Raw genomic sequence first — 22,373 nt, 5'->3', positions numbered from 1 at the left:
AAAATATATTGTTACAGAACATATTGTAAGCATTTTTTTTACATTTGTTAAAGTTTGAAAATATCTCCGAGGTACACCACTCTCCACCTATAAACTGCACTTAGTTTTAATTAGTATAATAAACTTATATAAACTGGAAACACATACTTTGTCATTTCCATATAAAACATTTTTTTTAACTATTATTTTAAAACTGTAATTTTAAAACTATTATTTTAATCTTTTTTAGCTTACATTCCTAACAATACCTTGATGTCAATAACAAGCTTTATAGAGATGGAATACTTAAAAAAATATAGTTTGCATAACTTAATACACGATGATACACACATAATTACGTGTTTTTGTCATTGAACTTAGGGGTCGTCCATAAATTACGTCACTCTTTAAGAGGGGTAGACAATTTTGTGACGATTTACTACAAGGGGGAGGGGGTTTTGATTTTGTGACGCAATATTTTTTTTTTAATTCAAATCTAGAGAAAACTTTTTTTAATTCAAAGAGTATCTGACCAAACTAAAACCCTTAGTTAATGTATCTAAATGTTGATTGTAAGATCGACTACCCTGAATCTTAATAAGCCGATATGCATACTCCGTTAAGGAAGTAGTTAGAGCCTGTTAACGGACTGTAACGGCTGTAACAGTCTATGTGCAGTGCACGTTCTGCGCTTTGTCTTTATATGGTAAGAACTTTATTTTTTAGTGCACAAAAATGTGCAGCAACATAAAAAACAACCTTTGTGCACTAAACAAAATAAAATAAAAATAATAACAATACCGAGAGGCGAACTTTGATCCTTCGGATAACCAGCCTGTTACGGAACCCACTCTCCACGCTAACATTACAACTTTAAAGAAAGTTGTATTTAAAAAATAATATTTTTGCGTATGTTATATATTGTTATTTATTATTATGTATTATATATTATATTATTTTGCATGTATTATATATATCGGAAGAGTAGGTTTTTAAAATTGGTATCTTGTTTAGGATAGTGGTATTAATTCATACAACTTTACACGTAACTATTGGGGTGAAAAAAATATTAAATTGACTAAAGAGAAAAAACTAATTAATCAACTCAAGAAAGCTTGGAAAATCATAGACATTATTATTTAAAAAATGGTTTTGTATTTTGTAAAATTTTGTCCTCCCCAAAAGAAACAAAAATTTTTTTTAAGGGTGAGAGGGTGTTCTTTAAACTTGTTGCATAATATTAGGGGGAGGTCAATAAAGTGTTACGGATGCGTTACAAGAGGGTAAGGGGTCAAATAAAATCAGAAACTGCGTGACGTAATTTATGGACAACCCTTTAGATTGTAATCTGAGTGATGCTTTCTTGCATTTACCTTTACTAATATTTTATACTAGCTGTGTGAGCCCGTAAAACGGGTCACGTTAGGTATGCTTTACACCTACAATTTACATACTTTACTATATATATATTTAGTCTATTTATTTCAAATAAGACAGAAAATAATTCATTTTGGCTTTGAGTTAATGATTAACACTTTATAACTTAAAATTAACTTTATATCTTAAATTAAACACCGGTGTTGGACGCCTAAAACTAGTATCTTTTTTCTGATTTCCTCTACCCTTCCTCCTCGTACTGCTCATTAGTTTATTATTAATTATTATTAGTTATTATTAATGCTTATTAGTTATTATTAAAGAAGAAGCTCTTAGGATTTTAACACACATCTGGGTAGTTGGATGACGTACATTAATTTTTACTTGTTATTAACAAAAAAACAATATCACAAAACTTAAAAAAGAATTAAAAAATATATATTTCACCCACTTATAAGAATAAAAACTTTAATAAGGCTTTAATCGTCGCCTTTTAAAAATTTTTGATTTGTCAAAATTAATAAACGTTTTTTTCTCTTTAAAACTTATGTGATTATAATAATTTCTAGTAAATTATATTGAAACAGCTGCAAAATAAAATTCGCATTAGACCGCAAGCCACACTTAAGACTATATACCCGCCCCACTCACCCCTTCCCTCAAAGTGATACACAACCGAGAGTAATTAAATGAAAAATGGTTTTCCAATTCTTATTTTTCAAAAAACAAATTGTTTCTTTAAAGTTTATAGACTTATGCGATAAAGTAGAGACATAAATTTCTCAAATCTCTTCATCATAGATAAGATGGAGTTATTCTGAAAATTTTCTACTTGAATTCTCATGCTTTAAATTTTTTATTTTTTTTATTTAAATACCTATTTTTTAGATTTTAAAAATATTTCAGCAGTAGTAAGCAATTAAACAGACCATGGTAGGTTGCTTTTAAAATATTGAAAATTTTATTGAGAAGGAGTGTAGGATTGACGCAATTGTGAATTTTAGAAGTGTTTGTAAAAGCTCATTAGGAAAATCATTTTCACTCTATGCAAAGGCTGTTATTGTAGAAAAAATAGCAGATGATAAAGAGCATTTTTTTTCAGACTTGTATTAAAAAAAAGACATTTATAAAACTTTTAATTAAAGAAAAACATATGATATATATATATATATATATATATATATATATATATATATATATATATATATATATATATATATATATATATATATATATATATATATATATATATATATATATATAGTATTGGACAAAACATTTGCAACCAACATCGAACAATGCTAAAAAGTGTTCCTAAGTGTACATGTTTTAAAAACGAAACGAACTATACTACCACAGCAAACAGTTCAGAAGTCTGGAGTAATAGCATGCCATGACATGAGCAATCAGCTGACAGGTGAAAGCACACAGGCAGAATTTTGTTGACAAGTGCCATTTTGCAGCGGACAAAACAAGTGCAACTTTTTTGGTTTGTTTCATTTACTTGAAGTATCCAGAAGTTTCCAGAAGCATGCAGAAGCATCCAGAAGTTTCCAGAAGAAGCATCTGGAAGCATCTGATAGCATCCAGAAATATCCAGAAACATTCAGAAGCATCCAGAAGCTTCTAGAAGCAGCGAAAAGAAGCATCTAGAATTTTCCAGAACAGGTTCACACAGGTTCATTTTACTATATATGAGACATGTAAATCGACAGGTAATTCAGTCAGTATATGGAAGTCAATCAGTCAGTATTATCAAGACAGTTTATCGAAGTGAGTTTTATCAAAGTGTTTTATCGAAGAACATCAATACAAGAACTGAAATACAACAAGTGTTTCATTACGTCAATACAGTCCACATCCAAACAAGACGTTGTGTTCCACAGAGCGTTATTGTATCTACACAAGGTAAATGTAACACGGTAAGCCTTGAGAAGCGTGATTATTTATTTTCATTATTTTATTGACTTCAAGTGCAAAAATGGCTCCCGACAGTTTTGGATTGGAACTAAGAAAGAAAATTATTGGCGATTACGTAAGTGGAATATCACGAAAAAGCATTTGTGATAAATATCGTGTGAAAAAAATAGACCGTATCAAGACTATGTTCCAAATATCGCTCTACGGGGAAGTTGGCAGCAGATAACAAAGGTGGAAGACCGCGTTCCACCACTTCTATAGAGGATTCTATGATCGTCAGATCCATCAAGAAGGATCCCTTGATATCATCAGTCGAGATAGAAGAGCAATTAGGGCTGCCTGTATTGGACCGAACAATCAGACGACGTGCTGCTGAACCCGGATTGTTTTCTCGACGCCCTGCAGAGAAACCGCTGATTTCACTAAAAAATCTGAAGAAAAGACTCCTGTTTGCTACACCTCATATTGACTGGAATGTGCAGAAATGGCGAACTGTCCTGTTCAGTTATGAATCGAAGTTCAATATCATTGGGAGCGATGGCATTTGCCGTTAACGTCGAGCGGCCGGAAAACGCCTTGATTTACGTTACTGCCATAAGACCGTGAAGCATGGTGGAGGCAATGTAATGGTCTGGGGGTGTTTTTCTGCTAACGGTCTAGGTTCAATACATCGAAACGATGGAATAATGGACCGTCTCATGTATAAAAATATCCTGAAAGATGTTATGTTACCTCATGCTGAATGGAATATGAATGGAATTAATTGTAAAGGTGTTCGTAATAAGGATCAACTGTTTGAACAAATCCAAAAGGCCTGGGCAGCGATTCTACAAAGTTTCATTGATCACCTGATTGAATCTATGCCTTGAAGATCCAAGGCTGTGATCGACAACAAAGGATTCGCCACGGAGTATTGATAGCGAAATACTTTGTCGAGAAGGAAATCAACATTTTTTAATACTTTTGATTAATTTATTAATTTTCGTGTACAAATAATGAACTTTGTGATGAATAAAACTTGAAAAACTTTGTCTCTAAACAGTTACATAGTTATTTCTCTAAATTGAAAAAATGCAGCACTTTTATATAAAGAAACTAAATTAGCATTATTTGGTTGCACTCGTTTTGTCCGATAGTATATATATATATATATATATATATATATATATATATATATATATATATATATATATATATATATATATATATATATATATATATACATATATATATATATATATATATATATATATATATGTATATATATATATATATATATATATATATATATATAAATATATATATATATATATATATATATATATATATATATATATATATATATATATATATATATATATATATATATATATATATATATATATAGTTAAGAAACATTATATCAAGTTTTTTTTAAAAAGCATAATATGGTTAGTAACAAAATGGAGATTTTAGCAAAAGCCTAAAAATTAGAATTATTAGAAATAACTGACTTGTATAGAAAAGAATTTGATAGCTATGTAGAAAGTTTACATGGTTATCGAGTATGTAATCTTCAAAGCCGTTTTATAAGAAATATTGATAAAATTTTTCAAATAACACCAGAGCTTGTTGTGACAAGGAAAATAAAATAAAAGATTATTACACAAGCATTGATACTAGACGATATAAACTTGCATGTGTACAAAGAGATTTAAAACAGTTAGATGTTTCAGAGAATATTGTTGCTATAGCAAAAAATGAAGTAATCAAAGCAATAGCAGCTTAGAGGAGAGATTGGATAGCCAAGAAAAAAGCAACTTAAAAAAGTAATAAATTAGAGGATTATAAACACGATATAAATTATAAAATAGACCCTTTAGAAGCTTAAGATTTTAAAGATTTGCTACGCGATAAAGTGATTACTCTTGCTCAGTGGCAAAAAGAGGTTGCTGCATTAGTAACACCTAACCCACAACTTAGGCCAGCACCTAAGCCAACGCCTAAGCTAGCTTAAAGCAAAGCAAAAGTCAAACCTTTACTTATTGTTGATAAGTTAAAACAACTAGGTTTAGATTGGAAAATTAGCTGGCAAGCAATTTATAAATAACTTGACGGGCTTATGCTTTTCCCAGAATCTAAGCTATTATCTAAAATTAAAACAAAACAAAAACTATCCGATCATCAAATAAAAGAGCTAAATGATAAATTTCGCAGGTTATTATCAAAGTCACAAGAAGATGATTTAGCAGATTTTTAAATTAACAAACTAACTAGCCAGCTTGTGGATTTTGTAGCTAAACTACCAATAGACTACAGACTTGAATCTAACGCACTTGTTTTTATAAACGAGATGTCACCCATAATTAAAGAGTTGATAAAAAACTAAAATTAGAAAAAATCGACAAAAAGTGACACTAATTTTAGCGGGGCTTGAAAAAACAACACATAACGGTGACACTATAAAATAAATTTTTACTTGCACTCAGATGTTATACCTATTTTTAATAAAAATAATATTAAAGATTTACTAGATGCAGCTCCTGCAAAAATGAACGAAAAGTTAGAGAAATTTATTAATGAAGGTTCAGGTTGGCAACTTAGTCGTTGTGAATTGCAACTCATTTGATTTGCAAAATATGAACCATTCAAAGGTAAATTATACATCAAAATGCCAAGTAGCATCCCAAAACATCGCATTGTAAATGTTAAAAATACTAATAACCGATGTTTTGAGTGGGTTATCCTTAGCCCATTCAAAACACTTAAATTATACCCAGTTGACCCTTTTAAAGCTGATTGCAAAAAAGGGGAGAAGTACGGACGAAATCATTCAGATTGCACGTCAAAGTATGAGAGCCATCTCAGAGAGCTAAATTTTGATGGAACTGAATTTCCAGTCAAGTTAAGTGATATTGCAAAGTTCGAACGTCAAAATCCAAAAATTTCAGTTAAAGTTTGTTCGTGGGATAAAGGGTTGTACCCTCTTTACATTAGCGATGACCCAACTAAAAGCTCAACTCGAATGATAGCAAAACAGACACCATGCAGCTACTGTTACATAAGAGTCCAAAGCGATAGTAAAGTTAAAGAATTAGTTTTATATCGCGGTACTAATGTAGTAGTGCACTTTCTCGCAAGCCTTCAAACTGAGTTAGAAATCATTAACAAGGTGTTTTGGAATCCGATAAAAATGTTTATGACCAATGCAAACAAAACATCATTTGCGGAAGCAAAAGTTTGCCACAATTGTAATGGAGAACTTTTCGACCTTAAAAACTTTGTGATAATAAAGTTCGCAACCACTGTAATATCACAGGAAAATATCGGGGTTCCAATCATTATCAATGCAACCATAAACTTTTTTTTTGATTGTTTTTTTTTTATTGTCGTTTAATAACTTTTAAAATTTAAAATTTTATAAATAAAAACACTGGCGGGGCAAGAAGAAGACAATATTTTGCTTTATCACCGAGCCCCAATCGTAAGTATTTACAATAACCGTATAATATATTTATACTTTACAAATTTATTGAAAATTGTATATATAAAATTAAATAACAATTATTTTACAATACTTCAAGAACAATATTCATGTTAGCAGTAACAATCAAGTAGACAAGAAAAATCGAAAAAAAAGTAAAAAGATAAACAAAAAATAAATTAATTAATTACAGAGCACGTATTTACAAGAGCCATACTATATACGTATATTATACAAAGTATTTATTGAAAAGTATAAAAACAAAATTTATACTAATTTGTAATAAAGTAATGTTTAAATATAGAACAAAAAATCAAAAATATAAGAGTATTTAATTTACAAGAACCGTAATATTTATGTATATTTTTAAACCAATTCATATAAACGTTAGATAAATAACAATTCATTGATATTTAAAAAAAAAAAATTTTTCAGAACTCAGACTAGATTTCCATAATAACTTTTAAGATTAGAGGAAACATAATAACTGAATTTAATAAAAAAATAAGTTGATAAATTCTGAGACATACATTATATAATTGAATTTTAGTTTAATTGAAGCATATAAAATCAAATATATTAAAATCCATAAGTAATAACACCTGTTTTGATTCATTTTTAAACTGTTGTATACTATCATGTTTCGTATTTACAATATTAGGAAATTTTTTCCACAAACAAGGTCCACTATATTGAATTAAATTTGTAATTTGTTTGGAGTTATATTTTGGGACAATGAATTTTTATTTGAAAAATTTGTCGGGTATCTATGCATCACTTTTTTAAAATAGGACTGAAATATTTTAGGAGATATTCCCATCCTTATTTTATGCATCAACATTAAAACTTGATGTAAGTTGGTTTAATAAACGTTTAATGCGTCTTGTATACGCAGAATAGGCTCGTATTGTATAATTTCATTAGCTCCAAAAATATTCTGCACGCATGTTTTTGTTTACAATACAATTTTTTTAAATTTGTATGATTTGTACTTGCCTATGCAATATTAAAATATATCAATTAACAATGAATGAATGAAAAATATAAACTTTTTTAAGATTTATTATTTAGAAATGGTTAAACCTATTATATTATGCTTTTATATGATCACTCCAACGTAAATGTTTATCTAATTTTACGCCCAAAAAGTTACTGAAGTTTCTCTTTTAATGTTAGCGTTATTGATTTTTAGATTTGGTAGTTTAATTGGAATATTTTCTCATTTATTTACTTTATGAAATAAATTAAACTTGGTTTTATCCACATTTAGAGGCAGTTTATTACTTATAAATCACTCATCAACAACGACTACCCTTTTGCTCCAGAGAGGATGGCAGTTAAAGAAGAATGGTTAAGTGTATACCAGCAAGAAATGGTAAGAAAACGTGATGTAAAACTTACTAAATGCAAAAAACTTGTTCCAAATTTGCGAGACAAAGAAAAATACATTGTACGCTATTGTAATTTTAAACTATATCAATCACTCGGAATTAAAGTTACTAAAACTCATAGAGCTGTAAAGTTTAAGCAAGAACCTTGGATAGCTCCTTATATTCAGATGAACACTGATTTAAGAGCTAAAGCTGCTACAGCTTATAAAAAAGAATTCTTTGAATTCATGAACAATAGCGTGTTTGGTAAAACTATGGAGAACCTTCGAAAGCAAATACATGTTGACTTTGTTTGTGAAAATGAAGAAAAATAAACTTAAAATAAAGAAAAACCTAAACTTGTTGTTGACCCAGTTTACTTATCACATAAAATATTTGATAGTGATCTTGCTGCTAATCACAGAACAAAAACCCAATTAAAATTAAATAAGCCTAAATATATTGTGCAAGCTGTCCTCGATCTTTTAAAACATCTAATGTACAATTTTTGGTACACCCAGATTAAATTAAAATATAATGAAAAGGCGCAATTACTTTATACCGATACTGATAGTTTATTGTTCTAAGTGGAAGCTGATTATATTTACAAAGATATGAATAAAAATACAGATTGTTTCAATTTTTGTGAATGTCTAAAAGATCAGCCATGCTTTGACGAGATTAATAAAAAGGTTGTCGGTAAATTTAAGTATGAGTCTAATGGCCGACTTATTCAAGAATTTGTGAAGGTAAGACCTAAAATGTACTCCTTTCTCGAAGCTGGTGGAGAAAACAAGAAGATAGCAAAGGGAGCTTGCAGAAATGTTGTTAAAAAAGATCTTAAGCATAATTGTAAAAGCAATGCGTTAATGACCAAACTAGAATACATTCAGATTAGAATTAACAGCAAGGGACACCAAACTGGTGTATAAGAACAAGTTAAAACGTCTCTATCACCTCTTCATACTTAGTGATGAATTGTTCTAGACGGAATTACAACTTTGACTTGAGGTCATAAATCTAATAAGGAATTCTATCAGGAGGTAATTGAGTTCCAAACAGAACAAGTTGCAATTCTTCACAAACAATTTGTCTATTTGGTCTACCTACAAGACAGTAAAGAGCTGGTTAACTATTTGTCGCACAACTGATTTAATAGAATAAGTCTTTAATGACCAAATTAGATCAGTAGCCTATTTTTAGCCCCTTCTATTTCACCTGGAGCATACAAGTAACGAACTATGACACTAGGAGAAATTAAAACTCTTTTCTTGCATGCGGCATCGATTGGTTCAAATTGTTTTTTCCATTTTTATTGCATTTATTGGTTTTTTACCTAATAAGCGTGTAGTTTGGCTAATAATTTATTTTACAATATCTAGTAAATCTTTTACCCATACAATTGATCTTTCAATCTTTAGCTACACTTGAGAATACTGGCGACCAAAAAGTTTTTCAGCAAGTGTACGATTATAACTTTCAACGATAGATTGTAACAGCTCGCCTGATCTGGACTTGATTTTTTCAAGAAGTTTTGTTGTAGTTCCTTTAAATTCACTTCCAGCACCAACTTGGATAAGATTTGGCCAGGTGAGAGATGAGAGGGTAAATGAATTTGCCATATTGCTTGCTTTTTAAGCCATTCCCCAGCTTCTTTGTCAGAAACTTTTGCTGCAACTGCAAGCTTTTTAATAGCAGCAAGACCAAGCAGTACCATTTCGGACTATAGTAAATCTTAGAAAGCTCCATTATAAATTTATAATTAGAAAGCCGTGTGTACAATATAAAAATGGAAGAATTGTTAAAAAAACACAAAAAGCTAACACCTCAGTGAGATAGCTAAAGATAACAAAGAAGAATTTGATAATTATGTTATCGAGTTGCGTGGTAAAAAAAGATCACAAATCAGTTCAAGATTTGCAAGAGTTACTTGTTATATAGACTTATATGGGCTTTACCTTTATTCAGAAATAATAAAATTTTCCAATAAAATTAATTTAATGACTGAATCATTACCTATTGAGATAAGAGCAAACATTTATGAAGCTGTCAAGAGTTTAGAATAGCTTTTTACATCCGCAACAAAAAATATATTTTTTCAAATTCAATATATCTTTCAACATATTCGCCTTTGATATCTTCGTCATGAGCTAATACTTGTCGAATGGAAGCATCAGCTCTCACAAAAGTTATACCTCGTATTTCTTTTTATAATGTGAGTTCTAATAGCGTTCACATTATTTTTTGCACAGCTTCTTGAGCTTCTTAATAATTAACTTTTATCTACAAGGACACCCTTGTTCAATAAATGATATAACAGTTCAGGATTTTCTATTTCAGAGAGAAATTTATGTTTAGTTATCCACTTGGTAATATCAGCATGAACACCATTATTAACAGCGAGACATGTATATATCTATCTCTTAGGTGATCAGCGTTATGTAGCAAAGTAACTATTTATTTTTATTTTTTCTTACAGCTAAGTCTATAATACTATATTCCCACGTACATTCTTCATAAGTCAAAAATTTTACAATTTCTAATAATTTAATATGCACAGCCTTTTGAAAAAGCTTCAATTCGCACCAAACTTTCTTTTAAAGGTCTAAATATAATATATATCAAAATGGCTCAAGCATTAATAAACCTGCAAAGGCGTTTCCTTAATCTAGACGAAGCTGAGTTCGACAGAAAAGATTGTCTTAAGCAAACATTTCATCTAGCTCATCAAACATGGCAATCAGCAGTACACACCCGCCTAGTACTAATCAATACAGCACTTGTTGCTGTAGGACAGCCTGGTAATCAAACTAATCTCGCTGATGTAACTGTTTTTTATAAGAATGTTTTAGGTGAACGCTGATCCTGTTTTAGTATCCTCCCTCCCTGAACCTCAGTTTAACTATGTTGTTCCTGAGCTTATTGTCTGAGCAAGAGATTATTCTCTTGTTACTTCAAGCTTAGGAATTTGTGTTCTAGCTGCATCAATGCTTAATTAAATATATGGAACAATATTGTTAACTAGCAAAACTAAGCAGCGTTCATTAAAAAATAAAAATAAAAAATGAAAAAGTATTTTAAAACTTTAAAAATAGAAAAATTTAAAACTGTTAGCTTTACGTGACATCCGATTGGGTTGCGTAAGGTGGCCTCTTTTTTTTTTTTTTTTCTTTCGACATCCAGAAAAAAGATACCACCCTACCACACCACAAAAACAGCAGCCATTGCGACGAACAGGTACTCATTTGTTCTGTGTTCTTCAATAGGTTGGTAAAAATCATTAAGTTCTGGGAGCAAGTAAACTTTTTTTTACCAAAAAATGAAACTTTTTTTGTTAAACGAAACTTGCGCAGTTGCGTTTACCAAAACTTACGTTAGTTGTTTTGTAAGTTCAACGCAAAAATATCGGTATTTATCAAGCTTAAATGATATTCCCCAAACTTTTTAAAAACTTGCTAAGTTCAATTTAAGCAAGAAAAGTTACGTTAGCTATTAGCTGCCTCAACTTTAGCGTAACGTTAAAATTGCTAAGTATTAGAAATGATGCAATACTATTATGACTCATATATAGTCAGATTTATATAAAATCTTATTATAAATTGTAGTATATACAATTTATATATATAAGTTGTATATATTGAGCAGCCGTGGCGCAGTGGTTAGAGTGGCGCAGTTCTCAGAACCCAGGGGTTCCTAGGTTCGACGCCAGCTCTAGCCGAAAAAACGACATTGGTAAGCTAGGAGGCGTAAACTTCCAGGTAAATGCTCTCCCGTTACCGTAAGGACTTCTGGGAGCACCTAAATAACCTAAAAAAATATTAACAAATGAAACAATATTATAATAAAGTTTACAATAGTCATAAATATTACTACAAATAAATTATCTTACAATATTTATATAACAGCATAAAATAGCATAAAATAATCTTAATATATTTAAATTATGTGCATCATAATTTAAATATATTAATCATAACATCACATCATAGATGTTAGCAATACCGCATTGAGATGTTATATCAATATTTATTTATAATATTATTATAAATAGATTATATAAACTAGTATTAACATTTTTATATAAAATAAGATATTATAGTACATTATATATTATTTATAGTATAAAGTATACATTATTTATTTCAAAAGATGCTATATTTTTATGATGCAGTGATGATTATATGATATATAATCATTAAGTAAAAATTACTATTTACGTGAAATTTATGATTGACAAAAGTTAAAGTTATTATAGTTTTTATTACTTCTATATTAAACAATTGTCAAAGTTTAACTGCCTTTTATAACCCTTTTGTAGATAAATCAATTCTGAAACCCTCTCCTCCTCTCCTCTACTTAAAATTATTTTTCTACTTTTATAGTATTATTTTTTACTAAATATTTAATAAAATAAATATTTTATAAAAAGTATTTAGATTTTAAAGCAGAGTTTTATAAAATATTATAGTCATTTTATTTGGCTTTAAAAATATCAATTAGTAATAATCCCTAATTTAGATTTGTTACAAGCAATATGCATTCAATATAAGAAAAGTTTGTGTTATAAAGTTACGAAGACTTGGTTCATTAAAAAAATACAACTTTGTTTTTTTTTAATTTGCTAAGCTTACGTAAGTTTTTGCGTAAGCTTAGCGTAGCTCGTGCATAACCCTAACTTTACGGAAATGCAGCAAAAGTTGGGTGAGCACGCACTCTGGTTCTTTAGATAAACTTAACAATCTAGTATCAATTTGATGACTTTTGATTCGTAAACTTCACCATACAAACAACCGGCTTACATAATCGTTTTTATTTTGTTTTGAGGCATTTTCAGCCTGGATTTTTTTTGTTTATTTTAGTGCTTCTATGCATTTTTGTCCCCACTCAGTTTGCATTATCTGAAGCTTTTATGTACCTTCATTATGTGTTTTTATTTCGTCAAGCAATCCTGGTGCAAAAATCGCTTTGGCTCGAATAGAGCTAGCAGCGTTCGCGACAGCTGCAATCTTAATAGCTCCGAAATCTGCCATCTTATGTTATTTATTATATTTATTTAGTTAATTATTTTGGAGAAGGATCATTTTTCATAATGTTGGCTGGTATCCACTAATAGTCAACAAGTTTTTGACGTATTACTTTGCCGACAGTTGAAAATAAGGAAAATTTCCACAAATCTGACATTCAAAAGCAAGCTCAGTACGCGTTATTATTTTCATTTTTCTTCCGCCTTTGATACTCCTACAGTAACTGTTAAACTGTGGTAAATGACATCTGCTGCCATCTATTTGCACGAATCGTCGTTGTTGCTGATACTTATTTTTCGCTACTTGCATAATATCAGCTTTTCTTTAAATAGAAAGTTTTTTTAGTGCTGTTGCTAGTAACCATTTTTTTATAAACTGCTTGAACGTTTACACCTTTAATTAAAAACGTTGTTTTTATTATATTAAAGTCAGCTTAAAGCTCAACTTTTGTTGTTGTATTATTCTTTTGAGGAATAAGAAGATATTCCTGATGTAATTATACTTAAAAGTGTTAAGTGATATAATATATCATGCCCTGATATTTTAACATCGATAGGATTAGTAGACATGGTTGCGTAATGCGCTTATTATTTATTTAAATATGAGCTAAACTTTACTCCTAGAGTTTTTCGAGTGCTCGGTATTGACTAAGTTTAGTACGACAACATGGTTTAAAGAAATCTACATAAACGAGCCACTTTTCAGTCATTGTATAATTTAAGCAAAGCTTTTGAACTTTGTCAAAGTTATTTTTTCTAACCATTTTAGCAAACATCATTGCTTGGAAAATTTCCAAATAGGAGCTGGAGGCGGGCTTGAATTTTGCATTTTGAATGTATGTATTTTGTATATATTTTCATTCTTTAGTATGCAGGGTCACCTATTAGTTGTGGGAGCAACCAACTCCGGTAAAGCAGAGCTGTGCTGCGTCTTCTTGAAAAAATGCCAACAGATCTTGTCTTTATCGTTTGTCCAACAGTAAAAAACAATCAAACATACCTATACAGTGAATCTATCCGTGATGAGAGGTTTCATGTTTCCAGCATTTAGGATTGAACGGTGTGGCATGCAATGTATTGTTGAACTTATAAGTAAAGCAATGGAAGAAGATGAACGTGTTTTCCTCATTGATGATTTAACTACTGAGTCTGACCTTGACAGCCGTTGATCACCTTTAGCAAAATTACCAATTTGGCGTCATATAAAACAAAGTGATTGGATATTAACTTAACGTCACAATGCTGTAACATTTATTGAAAGAGATCAGTTAACTTGATTAAAAATCATTTTAGATGTAGAGAATATGCCGTTGCTTTGATACATGTTACTAATCACACTCTAGAAACACTAGAATTGCTATGGCTTTAATTTATAAAAATTCACCTTTGCTTCAAATAATTATTTTAAGTTTGGTGATATCATGTATTGAGAGAAAATACTACGTCACACAAGAAATAAAACAATGGAGAGCGTATTAGAAGAAAATTCTTTTAAACTTTATTGATCACTTCTCGCTGCTGCTGTTTCAGGAGAAAACAGTGCAAAGCTTCTTGGACGGCGGTTAACACATCAAAAGTTATCAGAAATATAGCCTGAGCAGATAACGAGAATGAACAGGACGCAGGATAGGAAATTCAATTTCAAAATTTGCTATAAAAACGTATGTAGGGTTTACTAAAAAAGTCTTTCCTATTAGCAATCATGAAACTCTTATGGAAGATCTTGATAATAATCCTGTCCTTCTACAAGCTTTATGTATGCTTGTGGGAGAAATTTGCAACTGTTTTGGATTAGGAATTGCTCCAATAACTGTTGCATTAGCAAAAATATATCATGCCGATGTAACAAAACCATTTTAGACTGTTAAGCAACAATCTAAGCAAGTTCTTGAGCTAATGCTTAGCAATCCTAAGCAATCAGTTGAAAATTGCTAAGTATATACTCAATAGTAAAATAGAAGAAGACAAAACGTCAGAGATAAAAATCAGAAAAAAGATTTAGAGCTGGTAGATATCTGCCGCAAAGCGAAAAGAGCAGCAAGCTGCGTTATTAAATGAGCTCGAAAAAGTAAAAAAGAACTTTTAAAAAAAGAAGAAGTTAAAAAAAAGTTGAAAAAAAAAGAAAATCCAAGTAATGGATTTATCTATATATTTATTAGTAGGAGTAGGATTTCTTGGGGTAATTTACCTTTTAATTAAAACTACTCCTTTAGTTGTAGTTCGTCCAGCTGCTCCAGTTGTAGCTGCTGAACTGACAAAAAAATCAGTCTGAAAAAGATTGTTGAAGTGTTTGTTAAGCTCTTCTCATTTTTAGATATCGTTAAATATGTTATACGTTTTCTGGGCCATTACCCATTACATAAGCTGGCTAATTTTTTTGCATTTCTGCATTAACTCGCCTAAAAATGTTTCGATATTTTTCGATATCAGCCGTCAGCTCACCATCAATAAGCGCAAAAGATATTTCTTCTTTGATAGAAGAAGCTGCTTTTTCAGCTAATGTAAATAACATGTGGAAGCATTTGATGCTGGTGTTATTATTTTTTTTGTTGTTGCAGTAAACCGATCATTGCAGAAATAACTCCTCATAAAGCACCAGTTGCAGCTAGTGCAATGCTTACAGGAGCAACTACAATAGTAATAGCAATAGAACCTGCAACAACCCCTGATAAACGTCCAACTTTATCGCAAGAAGTTGCAGCAATTGATAAACGTTTTGAAATATTTTTACGTTTCATGCTTTTATCACGAAAGTTGTCTAAAATAATTGTAATACGTTAAACCCATGCTAACGTTGTATTAAAATGCTATGTGCTTGGAGTTTCCGGCATTTGCTATAATGGTATTTCAGCCAACACTGGATATGATTATTTTTCCATAATTATTTTTATATTTTATTTATTCTTTAATTTGCAACATGGTTTTTGTCTAGTTTCGAAAAACAAGAAAAACTTTAGAGAAACTAGTAGCTGTTCCAGCAGGTTTACAAAACTTGAACTGAAGTTAGTCAATTACTTGAAAAGGTTGAAGAGTATGCCGAATAAATTATTTGGATTTCAAACTCGGTAAGTACTCGCTCCCTCAATTTCGAAGCGCATAGTTTCAAGTATTCATTTTGGAGTCTTTGGTAAGTTGCAGTGTCGCTGGTAAATTTGTCACATTTTAAAAGACCAATTAAAATGCTTAAAGAGCCTCGGCCACCTTGTCATACCATAAATTTTAAAGCAATCTCTGAACAGATTGACGTCATTAACGTCATTAAATGTTAATGTGTACAGTTGAGTTGCTAGTCCAGTAATTAGTATGTGTTTGAGACATTTTGTATTTTATAACAAAAATATACCTTTAACAGGTGAGAGCGTGTTAAGTTGCAATAAAAGTTGGTTATTATATTTAACTGTTTTATTTATTTTAAGGCTAAGATCACTTGAAATCATGTATATTCCTCCTCCAAGAGCAAAATTAATAGGGCAAGATGAATTTTGCGTTATAGTTTGATAAGAATTTATGTCAGAATTTAAGTCAATTGTTTAACTTGTGTTTCTAAAGCATTATCAAACTCAACTTGAGCTGAAATGCACATAAATCTGATATGCGCTGACAAACGGCATTTAGCATATTCTTGAAGTGATTTGCTAATAAATTGAAAGCCGCTTTTTGTAAGACCGTCTGTTTGATCAGGAACTTGACCTACCGCTAAACCAATAATACAATAATCACCTGTCTTTCCGTCTTCATCTAACCTTCTTAGATCATAATCATACTCCACGTCCTAATATTTTTTTCTGAATCGATATTAAATTCAGTTTTTTTTTTTTCAAAAACTTCTTTTATATAATCATATTTCCATACATTAAAACGTGCTTTATTCGGGATTGTAACGCTAAGCCAACATAAAACGCGGCCTTCAGTATAATACAAATGAAATCTAAACAAAGGTCTTGCCTAAAGATCTGTTCAATATAACATTAGTGTAGCAAAGTTTACAAGACATATATAACTGACATCCTCACTTGGAGTGTAATTTTGAGAAACATGAGGTTGTTTAAAACTATAAGTATAAAATATGCTATTATACTTTGATTTAAAAATAAAATCTTTGTTGACAAAAACAATTGGGTTTTCAACTTCTGTAATAGTTGATGGACATCGATTTGCCCCTCTCGTTGTGTAATAAATTACATCACTCAATTTTACATCTTCAGTTTTGAAAATGTAGTTTGGCAAATCTTCAAGAGGTTTAAAAATGAATCTTTCTTTGTACTCACCATAAGAATAATAATGAGGACCATCTCCAATTTTGTTAACCAATCTTGGTAGTTTGTTTTGATCGCTATCTGGAATGCAATACTGTTAAAGCCATTCAAATTGAACTTCCTGATTTGCTTCAATAGGTTAATATTTAGCATCTTTTTTTGGTTTTCCGATATTTATTGCGTTATCATGAACTAAAGCATATATAAAGTCAAAACAACCGAGAGCGTTATCTGGTATTAAGTATAACCTTGTTTCTGGGTTATAATAAGACATTTTTATAATTTAACGTCATTTATTTCTAACAGCACGTTTCTTTTTAGTGTTATATCTATCAATTAGTCGTATGACTATGGCTCCAGCAGCTATAAAAAGGATCAATACATTTTGTGCAACAAATTCAATATTTTTAGAACATATAATAAAAGTCCAATATAAAATATTACCTATATTAGGAACTGTGTCTGCAATTTTTAAGGATAATCACTTTAAAGTGTTTGCAAGATGGTCAAGATAACTTTTATTTTTCTCAGGTCCACTACTATCAGTTTTACCTCCTTTGTCACCTTCTTTATCGCCAGTCTTTCCTTTATTAACTATTGAGCTAGATGAACTAGCGCTAAAAGTTTTAACTATTTAATGGCGCCAATAGAAATAATTACAGCAGATAATGTCCAACCTTTTTGAGTAAAAATCCTTTTTATTTTTTGGTTTAAAGTTAGCCTATCATCATAATAAAGTGTACTAATAAGTTCTCCGATCCTATAGTATTGTCTATTAAGTTTACTTGCAAAATGTTTTACATTTACATATGCTTTGTTAAGATCTTCCAAACATTCGTAACGGTTTCTTTTTTCTATCTTTAAATTGCTTTGTTCTCCATCTTTTATTTATTTATTTTTTTTCATCAATTTTTTCCAATTTATGTTTAAGTCTACGTATCTCACCTTTACTATCTTCTAATTTTTTACCTAACGTAAATATTTCTTTTTTTATACAACTTGCATTTTCATTAACCGCATTGTTATTTTTAATAATAGTTGTAACAATGCTATCAAGCTTTGTTGTAAGTTCGTTTAAACATTTTAAAATTGCTGCAGTTGGATCTATTTTTTCAAAGTTAAATATTTCATTATTTTTATTAATAAGGTCAATAATTGAATTATGATCTTTGTCAGATATATGTGATTTTTTTTTTAAACTTAACCTGATTTCAGAAGCTGTTCCAATTAACATTTAAGCGAATCAGGGCTAAACCTTAATAATACAGGTAATAGCATCCAAATACTTATTACTCGAACACCTGGTACTGCACAAGTAGATATTGTGCTCATTGTTATGGATGCAGTTGCTGAGTTCGATGGATTTCGTTTCTCTCAAGATTATATTAAATAACATATGCAATCTACATAATGCTTATATATTAATCAATAGCCTCCCCTCCATGGAATCGCTGCTTAATAGTACTAAACCATATGGGGAAGGGGAGGGAAAGTTTTCTGAGGGGGGTTACAAATTCATAGCTAATAAGCGGTCAAAGTAACGAATAGAAATGAAACAAACAATCAAATAGTGGTTCTTAGGCCTAAATGCAATATATAGTATGTGATTTAAACTTTTACATTTTCAAAAAAGAGTCAGTAATTGTAGAATTTCTTTTTGAGGCTTTTGAATCCATTTAAATGACACGATATATGTCTTTAAGAGCCTTCGTCAAATCATCTCCAAAGTTAGAATAAAGACTGTAATTCTTGAGTACAGTGACAACATGCATCGCTTCGTTCAGACTTGGTTTTGTAGCATTGTCAGAAACACCAACGCATCATCATCGGATTCCTCTTCAGCTTCAATAGCATCGTGCTCAGAAACTTCTGCAATAATGTCCTTATTTTATGATTTGTTGGCAACGCAAATATCAAAATGTCTACTAACTCGTTGGCCGTGAGGTTAAAATCTGCATCGAATTTTGTTTTTAACAATTCGAGATCGTCTCTTAAGTTTTCCATAACAGTCTTGTCTACATCTAAGCCACAGAAAGGGTCGTTATCATCATTTACATGCTTTTCCACTGCTTCTAATGATATTCCTGATTTTTTGAAACATTTTACGAAGATTTGATCTGGATTAGAATTCCATGCGTTTGAAAGCATAAACATAGCAGTTAAGATAGAAAACTTAAGCATCTTGTTCTCTTTTTCTAAGGCAACAATTTGCTTTTTCACTGCAAGTGAGCGATATTTGGCTTCAAGAGATCGGGTAACTCCTTGGTCCATAGGTTAGATGATTGAAGTTGTATCCTGTGGAAGAAAGATAAGCTCCACCCAATCAAGTTTCTGCACGTTAGGATGGGTTTAACAATTATCTACAGTTAAAAAAGTTTTCCTTTCCTGAAAGCTAAACTTTAGGTCAATTTCTGTAAGCAACTCCTCAAATAATTCTGCCGACATCCAACTTTTTGGTTGGACCCGATAGCGACAAGGAATATTTTTCACACCTTTAAAACCTAGTTCCACTTTTGAAAAAAGAACCTTCAAATATTATCCTGCATGTTGGAACAAATATTTGTACAAATGATTCGTCTGAATCTGCTTAGGCAAAATTAAAAGATCTTGTTTCCTTCATTTCAAAATCTAACCCTTCATGTTCAATAATTTTATCTACACCAATTCGTCGTTGCGATAATGCTAAAGCTCAATTAACGTCGCTACACTTAGCCGAAAAATTAAAACTAACTAAATTTAATATTATTGATAACTCTAATTTGTCTAATGAACACCTTGGGCTACATGGTTTTCACCTAAACACACGAGGATCAGGTAGACTTGCCATGAGCTTTATTGCATATCTAAAGTCTATTTGATAGACATTCCCCTATAGATTCTTATGACCAATCTACCTTACCAAGTAATATTGAAGAAATTAGTCTAAATTCCTATTTGGATAATCTAAGGGCCAAATATCCCAAAAATATCAGTTTAGCATTTTAAATATTAATTCAAATCGTAATAAATTTTCAGATATTGTTACCTATATAAATAAAAATGTTGATATACTTATATTAGGTGAAACCAAGTTAGATGACTCCTTTCCAATAAATTAATTTTTATATCCAGGTCATAAAACGCCTTATCGGCTTGATATCTCTCAACATAGTGAAGGTCTTCTTGTATACATAAATGAAAATATCATTTCTAAAAGATTAGCTAAAAGGATTTCCCCAGAGACATTCAAATTATCACTTTTGAAATTAAATTAAGAATGCGGAAATGGCTCATAATAGCCACTTATAAACCCCCAAATCAGAACTGTGACTATTTTTTCAATCACCTTAAAGGAGTGCTTGACTTTTATTTGCAATCATATCTTAATTTTATTCTAATAGGAGACTTTAATAAACAACCTTCAGAAAAAAAAATGAAGGAATTCCTTCAACTTTATAAATGTGTTAATTAAATTAAACAACCGACTTGATTTAAATCGGTCAATAACCCTTCCTGTATAGACCTTATCCTTACTAACAGAAAGCTGAGCTTCCAACATTCAAATACCTTCGGTACGGGTGTGAGTGATCATCACCATTTATTATACACCATGCTAAGATCCACTTTTTGTAAGTTACCACCTAAAAAACTTATTTATAGATCGTTCAAAAATTGCTCAAGTGAGATTTTTGCAAAAATACTCCGTTTCAACTTAAAATCTTGTTATGATATTAGTACTTTTAATGAGATATTCAGCAATTTGCCTAATATTCATGCCCCTTTTAAATCAAAAATCCTAAGAGGTAACAATAAACCTTTTATAACTAAAGACTTACGAAAAGCAGTTCTGCTCCGCTCTTCATTATATAAAAAATATTTAGTTGAAAAATCAGATTTTTCAGCTCTAATGTACAAAAAACAAAGGGATTTGGTGGTTAAGCTTAACCAAAAAATAAGAAGAAGTATTTTGAGCAAATCAATACACTTTCGACTTTAAATACATCTCTCTGGAAGCTAACTAAGCCTTTATTTTCGGACAAATCTACAAATTCTAACGAGCGTATCACTTTGACTGAAAATGGCTACATTATCTCAGACAGTTCTTTGTTGACTAATGTTTTTAATAAATATTTCATGTTGCATTGCCATCAAGTATGGCCGATCATATTAAATGGTCTTTTTCTCCTTGCACTTCAGACCCAGTTGAGTCAGCTATAAAAAAGTATGTTGACCATCCCAGTATAAGAAACATTAGAAATAAATTCAAAATGAATGCACATAATTTCAAGTTTTATTGTATTACACAAAAAAAAAAACAAGTGGTGAAATACCAACTTTTATGTAAAAATCTTACTTAATATAATATACTTTAGGGATAGTCTTACAGATTGTATCAATAATAGAATCTTAGATAGAACATTCCCGTCATTTCTAAAAATGGCGGATGTTTTACCGTGTCTTAAAAAAAATGACCCAACAGATAAGGCTAACTATAGCCCTATAAGTATCCTACCCGCTCTCTCCAAAGTTTTTGAAATGATCGTTTATGAACAGATTTTGTTATTTATGGAGCCAAAATTTGACAAACTTCTGTGTGAGGTTTTATGGAGCCAAACTTTTGTAGAGGTTATAGTACTCAGCATACAAATATTTTTTTACTTAATAAGTGGCATGAATGCATTAACAATGGAGGTATTGTTGGAACATTATTAATGGATCTATCTAAAGCGTATGATTTCATTCCGCATGACCTACTTGTTGCTAAATTAGAGACGTCTGGTTTCTCTAAACAAAGTCTTAAATTTCTTATATCGTATATTAGTAGTCGTAAACAAAGGGTAAGAATAGGACTTTCTGTTTCTAATTAGGTTGATATTTTGTCGGCAGTGCCTCAAGGTTCCATTCTTGGCCCCATCCTCTTTAATATCTTTATAAATGATATATTCTTCTTCATTAAAGATACTGAATAGTGCAACTTTGCAGATGATAATACGCTGTATGCCTGT

This window comes from Hydra vulgaris, chromosome 06 (genome assembly GCF_038396675.1).
Source record: "Hydra vulgaris chromosome 06, alternate assembly HydraT2T_AEP".
NCBI classification, from domain to species: Eukaryota; Metazoa; Cnidaria; class Hydrozoa; order Anthoathecata; family Hydridae; genus Hydra; species Hydra vulgaris.
Note: the sequence above shows the minus strand (reverse complement) of the source record.